The following is a 10536-nucleotide window of genomic DNA, read 5'->3' as shown; positions in this document are numbered from 1 at the left end:
AAAAAATATAAACCTTTCCAGGTAAAAGTGGGAGCTGTCTTCTTCTCACAATTTGGCTAAGATTAACCATCTCGTTGAAGTACACTCACATGTATTATCCCTTCAAGTGCTCTCTAGGAGGATTCACTAAGAAAACTTTATAGTTGAAGTTAAATTTAGAGACCAACATCTCCATGATCGACTCAGGTGTAGATCGGATAGATATTTCTAATAATCTTTTTTTTCTTTTTCTTTTTCTTTTTCTTATGTAAATGGCCGGTCTGTCAAATTGTAACCTCGAACCTAGACATACGATGGTTAAAGTAATCGGTTGCTTTATCAAACTTTTTTGAAGTAAATATCCTTACTTTTTTCAACATTACCGGACGACTGTCGTTGCGGAAGAAAACCCCTATTCCTTTTTAAGTATTTTTTATTCAACTTTATGATTTTTCTTCTTTCTAATACTTTTATCAAATGTCACGTACCATTTTTGCGGAAGTAAACCATCACTAGTCTTTATTGCTACACACCGTAGGTAAGTATTCCCCATCTTCAAACATTCCTATTGTTTCTGACATTTGCAGTCGAGCCGAATGGCTAAGCAACGAGGATCATCGGCGACATTTCACGCTATGGTACACCTTATTTCTTTTTGTTTTTCACTCGTGCTGGGTTTCTCGACGATTCATCTAATTGTTTGATCGTGAAATGTTGTTTGTTTTTCGTTTAGTTCTGGATCCAATCCATTGATTTTTTTTCTTTGTTTCTTCTTTATATTCTGTTTGGATGTGGTTAAGGTAGTGGAAAATGAGCGCGCAGAAGGGAAAATTTCAGTTTTTGATTTGCTTGAAAATGAGGTTACTCAAGCTGGATTGTTGTTTTAGGGTTATGAAATTAATTTTAATTGGTGTAGATTTTAGTTCTGATTGTTTATTTGCATCTCTTGGTTAAGGCAATTATGGAGGAATTACGGACTCTTTTTAATTGGTTCAAAATTGGATGTGGCTCGTATTTTGTCATCAAGGAAGTAGTTTCTACATTTAATTCTCGGAAAACGGTTTATTTAAATACAGGGAAGTGGACTTAAGTTTCGATGGACTGATTAATTTGTATATTCGAAGCTGATGGGACTTTGTTATTTTCTTTCCTTTATTTTGGTTGCCACTGGCTGCACTGTGTATTATTGGCATCCAGCTGTTTCTTCAGTGCTCCCCTAGGATTGTTTGATAGGCTTTTCTGATGTCAGTTGCTTCATTGTAACATGTTTGTTACTTGTCATTCTTTATTTTCTTCTCGAGTGTGCTGGTGTATTTGTTGGATTTATTTTGATACTTGCATAATTTCATGGAAGCTAAGAACTTGATTTGTAATGTCCCAAAGTCTTTGGGGGGAAATAAGCTTTTAATGAAAAACGACAAAGAGGTTCTTTCTTTGCATAGGCACCAATTAAGGGCATTCTTTCCTTGCAAACGGCAGCGTTGTTCAGAGCTGGCAGTGAGAGGTGGAAACTTGGCATTAGATAATTTAGTACTCAAGGAGCCACAACTTCTAGTGCTCCACAGCCGCCCCCTCCTCCTCCTCCATCACCCGAGAAAACCCGTTTTGGTGGTCTAAAAGATGAAGACCGTATTTTCACCAACTTATATGGGTTGCATGACCCTTTTCTCAAAGGTGCCATGAAAATGATTGACATAGAACCAAGGATTTAGTACTCAAGGTTGCTGATTAGATTGTCAACGAAATGAAGAAATCTGGACTCCGAGGACGTGGTGTTGAAAGTAAAAAAAACACGTCGGACGGCTGGCAAGGAAATTCAATGGGGATGTTAATTTTTCAAAGTTAGACAGCCTATTTTTTTAGAATTTAAGAAATGATTAATTACATTTTAGTCATTGCACTTTAGAGTATTTTCAAAGATTAGTCCCTAAGCTTCAACTATAAATACCTTATCTCGTTTAGCTTCAAAATTATCCTAAATCATTTTTTTCTCCCAATACTAGAGAGCTTTCTTATGAGTAGTGAGTGTTTTGTAAACACCTGTAAATTTTCTCTCTTAGTAAAAGATCTGCAGCAGTCCGGAGACGTAAGCAAAATTTGCTGAACTCCATTATCAATTTCGGGTATTATTTTTCCGCTTTGATTTCGCATTCTCACTAATCTGGTTATAGGAAAATTACTCGTACTCGTTTTATTTTCCAGCAACTGGTAATCAGAGCTTTTGGTTGTGAATTTTGTCATTTTTTTGCTAGGTTACTATTCATTACTATTCATATGAATAGTAAATTTCGTGAATAGTAAAATTTGTCGGCGATACGAATTTGTCGACGGAGGTGTTCTAATACACGATGGTTCGCAAGAATTGTCAGAAACGATCCAAACGAAGCCAGATTCGAGTGAGAGCGATAGCTGCAGACAAAGGGAATGTGAAAATTGAAAAGTTCGATGGTTCGGACTTTGGCTTTTGGAAGATGCAGATCAAAGATTTTTTGTACCAGAAAAATCTATATCAACCCTCTCAGGAAAGCAACTAGAGGGTATGAAAAATGAAGATTGGGTTCTTCTCGACAGACAAGCCCTCGGAGTTATTCGACTGACGTTATCCCACAATGTTGCTTTCTACATAGCAAATGAAAAGACCACGACGAGTCTTATGACGACTCTCTCCAGTATGTATGAGAAGCCATCGGCCTCAAACAAAGTTCATTTGATGAGGCGATTATTCAATTTGTGGATGACGGAAAGGGCATCAATGGCTCAACACCTAAATGAACTCAACACAATTACAACCCAGTTGAGTTCAGTGGAAAATGAATTCGATGATGAAGTTCGAGCTTTAATTCTCTTATCATCTCTACCAGACAATTGGAATGCTACTGTTACAGCAGTTAGCAACTCATCGGGAAACATCAAATTAAAATTCGATGATGTTCGAGATCTGGTATTAAATGAGGAAATTCGACGGAGAGAATCGGTGAAGCATCAACCTCCTCAGCCTTGCACACGGAGTTCAGAGGGAAAACTTCAGAAAGAAATTTAAATCGTGGTAAATCCAAATCCAGAACGGGAAAGAAAAATTTTACCTGTTATAACTGCGGCAAGAAGGGTCACTTTAAAAGAGATTGCCGAGCACCGAAGAAATATATCGGCGCACAGGAATCGACCAACGTGACAGAGGATACGGTGATGCCATGATTCTAAGCGTCAACAGTCTGATTGAATCATGAATCTTGGATTCAGGGGCATCTTTCCACTTCACCCCATGCCAAGAAATCATGGAGAACTATGTCAGTGTTGATTTTGAGAATGTTCATCTAGCTGATGATGAAACCTTTAAGAACGTTGGAAAATAAGACATCCGACTAAAGGTGACAAACCATACCACCTGGAAGATGACAGGAGTGAGACATATTCTTGGCCTCAAAAGAAATCTGATTTCTGTAGGACAACTTGATGGAGAAGGATATAGCACAACCTTTTCAGGCTGTGAATGGAAGATTACCAAAGGAGCACTCGTCATTGCTCGTGGTAAGAAGACTGGTACTCTCTATGTAACCTCAAACTTAGAGAATATCATTGCTGCAGCAGATGCTGATGGAAAATCAAACCTATGGCACGAAAGGCTTAGTCATATGAGCGAGAAATAGATGAAGACACTTTTGTCAAAAGGGAAGCTGTCGGATCTAAAGAGTGTAGATGTCAGTCTATGCGAGGATTGCATCTTTAGCAAAAAAAAAAGTCAGTTTTGCAAAGATTGGTAAGACACCCAAGGCTGAAAAGTTAGAGTTTGTTAATGCTGATGTATGGGGACCATCTTAAGTTCCATCTCTTGCAGGCTCATTATATTATGTCACCTTCATCGATGATTCTACAAGGAAGGTGTGGGTTTATTTTCTGAAGAAGAAATCAGAAGTCTTTGATTTCTTCAGAAAATGGAAGGCCATGGTGGAAAATGAGACTGGTCTGAAAGTCAAGCGGTTGAGGTCTGACAATGGAGGAGAGTACAGAAACAGAAGATTCAGAGATTTTTGCGCAAACAATGAGATCAAGACGGAGACAACAGTTCCCATGACATAGTAGAAGAATAGCGTAGCAGAGCGCATGAACAGAACTCTAAATGAACGTGCCAGAAGCATGAGGATACATGCCGAATTGCCCAAATTTCTATGGGCTGAAGCTATCAACACTACAGCTTACCTAATCAACCGTAGGCCCTCAATTCCTTTGGATGGCAGAATATCAGAGGAAGTTTGGAGCAAGAAAGAAATAAATCTTTCACACTTAAGAGTGTTTGGTTGTATTTCTTATGTACACATAGACTCTGCTGAAAAAAGTAAACTTGATGCTAAGTCCAACAAATGTGCCTTTGTTGGTTATGGCGGTGATGAGTTCGGTTACCGGTTTTGGGACTATGAAAATCGAAAGATCATCAGAAGCAGAGATGTCATTTTCAATGAGAATGTGATGTACAAAGACATGTCAACTGTAGAATCAAGCAGCTCCAATACCAAAGCTGAAACAAAGGAATTTGCTGAGTTCGAGGAGATTTCTAGAAATGATGTTCAGATCAACCCTGAAGCAGTTCAAGAAGAACCAGGCACACCGAAACTAAGACGCTCCTCCAGAATTCCTAAACCAACCCAACGTTATTCGCCTTCTTTGCACTACTTGTTGCTGGCTGACAATGGTGAACCAGAGTGCTATGATGAAGCAATGCAGGTGGATGATTCAGTCAAGTGGGAGTCTTCCATGAAAGATGAGATGGATTAGCTTATGTCAAATCAGACGTGAGAATTAGCTGAATTACCACAATGTAAGAAAGCTCTCCATAACAAGTGGATCTACAGGATCAAAGAAGAGCATGATGGAAGCAAACACTACAAAGCAAGATTGGTTGTCAAAGGTTTTCAGCAAAAGGAAGGTATTGACTATAATAAAATTCTCTCCAGTTGTAAAACTATATACAATCAGACTGGTGTTGAAAATTGTAGATGCAGAAAATTTACATCTTGAGCAGTTAGATGTAAAGACAACTTTCCTTCATGGTGATTTGGAGCAAGAAATCTATATGAGACAGCCAGAAGGCTTCATAGAGGCAAGCAAGAAAAACTTGGTATGCAGGTTGAAGAAGAGCTTGTATGGTTTAAAACAAGCTCCTAGACAATGGTACAAAAAGTTCGATAGTTTCATGAGTAGCAGTGGTTTTACCAGATGCCAAGCAGATCATTGTTGCTACATCAAGAGGTTCGATAACAACTTTATTATTTTATTATTTTACGTTGATGACATGCTCGTTGTAGGCTCAGACATGCAAGATATTATAAACTTGAAGCAAAAATTGTCGAAGCAGTTTGCTATGAAGGATCTGGGCGTTGCAAAGCAGATTCTTGGGATGAGGATTAAGAGAGACACAAATTCGGGGACTTTGATGTTATCACAGGTTGAGTACATCAACAAAGTACTCTCCAAGTTCAACATGCAAGATGTTAAACCGGTAAGTACACCTTTAGGTGTTCATTTCAGACTTTCCAAAGAACAGTCACCAAAGACGGAGGAAGAACGTGCACACATGGTGAAGGTGCCGTATGCCTCAACAATTGGAAGTCTGATGTATGCCTAAACAATTGGAAGTCTGATGTATGCCATTGTTTGTACCAGATCAGATATTGCTCATGTAGTGGGAGTTGTTAGCAGGTACATGAATAATCCGGGCAAGGTACACTAGGAAGCAGTTAAATAGATACTCAAATATCTGCGGGGTACTACAAACAAAGCACTTTGTTTTAAAGGTGGAGATACGATATTGACAGGCTATGTAGATACTGACTTAGCCGGAAATGTTGACATCAGAAGAAGCACTACAGGGTATGTCTATACTCTAGGAAGAACTGCAGTGAGTTGGGTTTCTCAATTACAGAAGATAGTTGCTCTCTCCACAACTGAAGTAGAATATGTCGCTGTTACGGAAGCCAGAAAGGAGATGGTCTGGCTCCAAAGTTTCTTGGAAGAGTTAGACAAGAAAAAGAAAACAATGTTTTGTATTGCGACAGTCAAAGTGCTATCCATCTAGCAAAGAATATGTCTTTTCATTCTAGAACGAAGCACATACAATTGCGATATTATTTTATCTGGTCTCTTCTGTAGATGAGATTTTGAAACTTGAAAAGATTAGTGGATCTCAAAATTCGGCAGACATGTTGACAAAGACGGTGACTACGGACAAACTAAAGTTGTGTTCAGCTTCAGTTGGCATACTAGAATAACAAGACCAGAAATGTTGTTGCATCAATCCAGGTGTGAAGAAATATTAAAACCAGTCTTCAAGTGGGAGATTATTGAAAGTAAAAAAAACACATTGGGCGACTGGCAAGGAAATTCAATGGGGCTGCTAATTTTTCAAAGTTGGGTAACCCATTTTTTTGAATTTAAGAAATGATTAATTACATTTTAGTCATTGCACTTTAGGGTATTTTCAAAGATTAGTCTCTAAGCTTCAACTATAAATACCTTAGCTCATTTAGCTTCAAAATTATCCCAAATCCCAAATCATTTTCTTTCTCCCAATACTAGAGAGCTTTCTTGTGAGTAATGAGTATTTTGTAAACACCTTTAAATTTTCTCTCTTAGTAAAATATATGCAGCAGTCCGTATACGCAAGCAAAATTGGCTTAACTCCATTATCAATTTCGGGTATTATTTTTTCGCTTTTATTTCGCATTCTCACTAATCTGGTTATAGGGAAATTACTCGTACTCGTTTTATTTCCCAACAACTGGTAATCAGAGCCTTTGGTTGTAAATTTTATCAATTTTTTGGTAGGTTACTATTTATTACTATTCACGTGAATAGTGAAATTTTGTCGGCGATACGAATTTGTCGACGGAGGTGTTCTAATTCACGGTAGTTCGCAAGAATTGTCAGAAACGATCCAAACGAAGCCAGATTCGAGTAGGAGCGATGGTTGCAGACGAAGGGAATGTGAAAATTGAAAAGTTCGATGGTGCAGACTTTGACTTTTGGAAGATTCAGATCGAAGATTTTCTGTACCAGAAAAATCTATATCAACCCCTCTCAGGAAAGTAACCAGAGGGCATGAAAAATCAAGACTGGGCTCTTCTCGACAGACAAGCCATAGGAGTTATTCGACTGACGTTATCCCATAATGTTGCTTTTAACATAGCAAATGAAAAGACCACGGCGGGTCTTATGACGGCTCTCTTCAGTATGTATGAGAAGCCATCTGCCTCAAACAATGTTCATTTGATGAGGTGATTATTCAATTTGCAGATGACGGAAGGGGAATCAATAGCTCAACACCTAAACGAGCTCAAGACAATCACAACCCAGTTGAGTTCAGTGGAAAATGAATTCGATGATGAAGTTCGAGCTTTAATTCTCTTATCATCTCTACCAAACAATTGGAATGCTATTGTTACAGCACTCAGCAGCTCGTCGGGAAACAACAAATTAAAATTCGACGATGTTCAGGATCTGGTATTAAGTGAAGAAATTTGACGGAGAGAATCGGTGAAGCTTCAACCTCTTCAGCCTTGCACACGGAGTCCAGAGGGAGAACTTCAGAAAGAAATTCAAATCGTGGTAGATCCAAATCCAGAACGGGAAAATCAAGAATGGGAAAAAAGATTTTACCTGTTATAATTGCGACAAAAAGGGCCACTTTAAAAGAGATTGCCGAGCACCGAAGAAAAATACCGGCGCACTGGAATCGGCCAACGTGACAGAGGAGACATGTGATACCATGATTCTAAGCGTCAACAATCTGATTGAATCATGAATCTTGGATTCAGGGGCATATTTTCACTCCACCCAATGCCGATAAATCATGGAGAACTATGTCAGTGGTGATTTTGAGAAGGTTTATCTAGCTGATGATGAAACCTTGAAGATCATCGGAAAATAAGACATCCGACTAAAGCTGACAAACCAGACCACCTGGAAGCTTACAGGAGTGAGACATATTCTTGGCCTCAAAAGAAATCTTATTTCTGTAGACAGCTTGATGGAGAATGATATAGCACAACCTTTTCAGGCTGTGAATGGAAGATTACCAAAGGTGCACTCGTCATTGCTCGTGGTAAGAAGACTGTTACTCTCTATGTAACCTCAAACTTAGAGAATATCATTACTGTAGCAGATGCTGATGGAAAATCAAACCTATGGCACGAAAAGCTTGGCCATATGAGCGAGAAAGAGATGAAGACACTTTTGTCAAAAGGGAAGCTGTCGGATCTAAAGAGTGTAGATGTCAGACTATGCGAGGATTGCATCTTTGGCAAACAAAAAAATGTCAGCTTTGCAAAGATTGGTAAGACACCCAAGGCTAAAAAGTTAGAGTTGGTTCATACTGATGTATGGGGACCATCTTCAGTTCCATCTCTTGCAGGCTCATTATATTATATCACCTTCATCGAATGATTCTACAAGGAAGGTGTGGGTTTATTTTCTAAAGAAGAAATCAGAAGTCTTTGATACCTTCAGAAAATGGAAGGTCATGGTGGAAAATGAGACTGGTCTGAAAGTCAAGCGGTTGAGGTCTGACAATGGAGGAGAGTATAGAAACATAAGATTCAGAGATTTCTGCGCAAACAATGAGATCAAGACGGAGACAACAGTTCCCATGACAACGCAGCAGAATGGCGTAGCAGAGCGCATGAACAAAACTCTGAATGAACGTGCCAGAAGCATGAGGATACATGCTGGATTGCCCAAATTTCTATGGGTTGAAGCTATCAACACTGCAGCTTACCTGATCAACCATGGGCCCTTAGTTCCTTTGGATGGCATAATACCAGAAGAAGTTTGGAGCTAGAAAGAAATAAATCTTTCACACTTAAGAGTGTTTGGTTGTATTTCTTATGTACACATAGACTCTGTTGAAAGAAGTAAACTTGATGCTAAGTCCAACAAATGTGCCTTTGTTGGTTATGGCTTTGATGAGTTCGGTTACCGGTTTTGGGACTATAAAAATCGGAAGATCATCAGAAGCAGAGATGTCATTTTCAGTGAGAATGTGATGTACAAAGACATGTCAACTGTAGAATCAAGCAGCTCCAATACCAAAGCTAAAACAAATGAATTTGCTGAGTTCGAGGAGATTTCTGAAAATGATGTTCAGATCAGTCCTGAAGCAGTTCAAGAAGAACCAGGCACACCGGAACTAAGACGCTCCTCCAGAATTCCTAAACCAACCCAACATTATTCGCCTTTTTTGCACTACTTGTTGTTGGCTGACAATGGTGAACCAGAGTGCTATGATGAAGCAATGCAGGTGGAGGTTTCAATTAAGTGGGAGTCTTCCATGAAAGATGACATGGATTCGCTTATGTCAAATCATACGTGGGAATTAGCTGAATTACCACCATGCAAGAAAGCTCTCCATAACAAGTGGATCTACAGGATCAAAGAAGAGCACGATGGAAGCAAACGCTACAAAGTAAGATTGGTTGTCAAAGGTTTTTAGCAAAAGGAATGTATTGACTATAATGAAATTCTCTCCAGTTGTAAAACTGTCTACAATTAGACTGGTGTTGAAAATTGTAGCTGTTGAAAATTGTAGCTGCAGAAAATTTATATCTTGAGCAGTTAGATGTAAAGACAACTTTTCTTCATGGTGATTTGGAGGAATAAATCTATATGAGGCAGTCAGAAGGCTTCATAGAGGCAAGCAAGAAAAATCTGGTATGCAGGTTGAAGAAGAGCTTGTATGGTTTAAAACAAACTCCTAGACAATAGTTCAAAAAGTTCGATAGTTTCATGAGTAGCAATAGTTTTACCAGATGCCAAGCAGATCATTGTTGTTACATCAAGAGGTTTGACAACAACTTCATTATTTTATTATTGTACGTTGATGACATGCTCGTTGTAGGCTCAGACATGCAAGAGATTATACACTTTAAGCAAAAATTGTCGAAGCAGTTTGCTATGAAGGATCTGGGCGCTGCAAAACAGATTCTTGGGATGAGGATTAAGAGAGACACAAAGTCGGGGACTTTGATGTTATCACAGGCTGAGTACATCAACAAAATACTCTTCAGGTTCAACATGCAAGATGTTAAACCAGTAAGTACACCTTTAGGTGTTCATTTCAGACTTTCCAAAGAACAGTCACCAAAGACGGAGGAAAAACGTGCACACATGGTGAAGGTGCCGTATGCCTCAGCAATAGGAAGTCTGATGTATGCCTTAGCAATTGGAAGTCTGATGTATGCCATGGTTTGTACCAGACCAGATATTGCTCATGTAGTGGGAGCTGTTAGCAGATACATGAATAATCCGGGCAAGATACACTGGGAAGCAGTTAAATGGATCCTCAGATATTTGCGGAGTACTACAAACAAAACACTTTGTTTTAAAGGTGGAGATACGATACTGACAGGTTATTTAGATGCTGACTTAGCCGGAAATGTCGACATCAGAAGAAATACTACAGGGTATGTCTATACTCTAGGAGGAACTGAGTGAGTTGGGTTTCTCAACTACAGAAGATAGTTGCTCTCTCCACAACTGAAGCAGAATATGTCGTTGTTACGGAAGCAA

The sequence above is a fragment of the Hibiscus syriacus genome, unplaced genomic scaffold (genome assembly GCF_006381635.1).
Source record: "Hibiscus syriacus cultivar Baekdansim isolate YM2019G1 unplaced genomic scaffold, ASM638163v2 tig00113725_pilon, whole genome shotgun sequence".
Classification (NCBI taxonomy): domain Eukaryota; kingdom Viridiplantae; phylum Streptophyta; class Magnoliopsida; order Malvales; family Malvaceae; genus Hibiscus; species Hibiscus syriacus.
Note: the sequence above shows the minus strand (reverse complement) of the source record.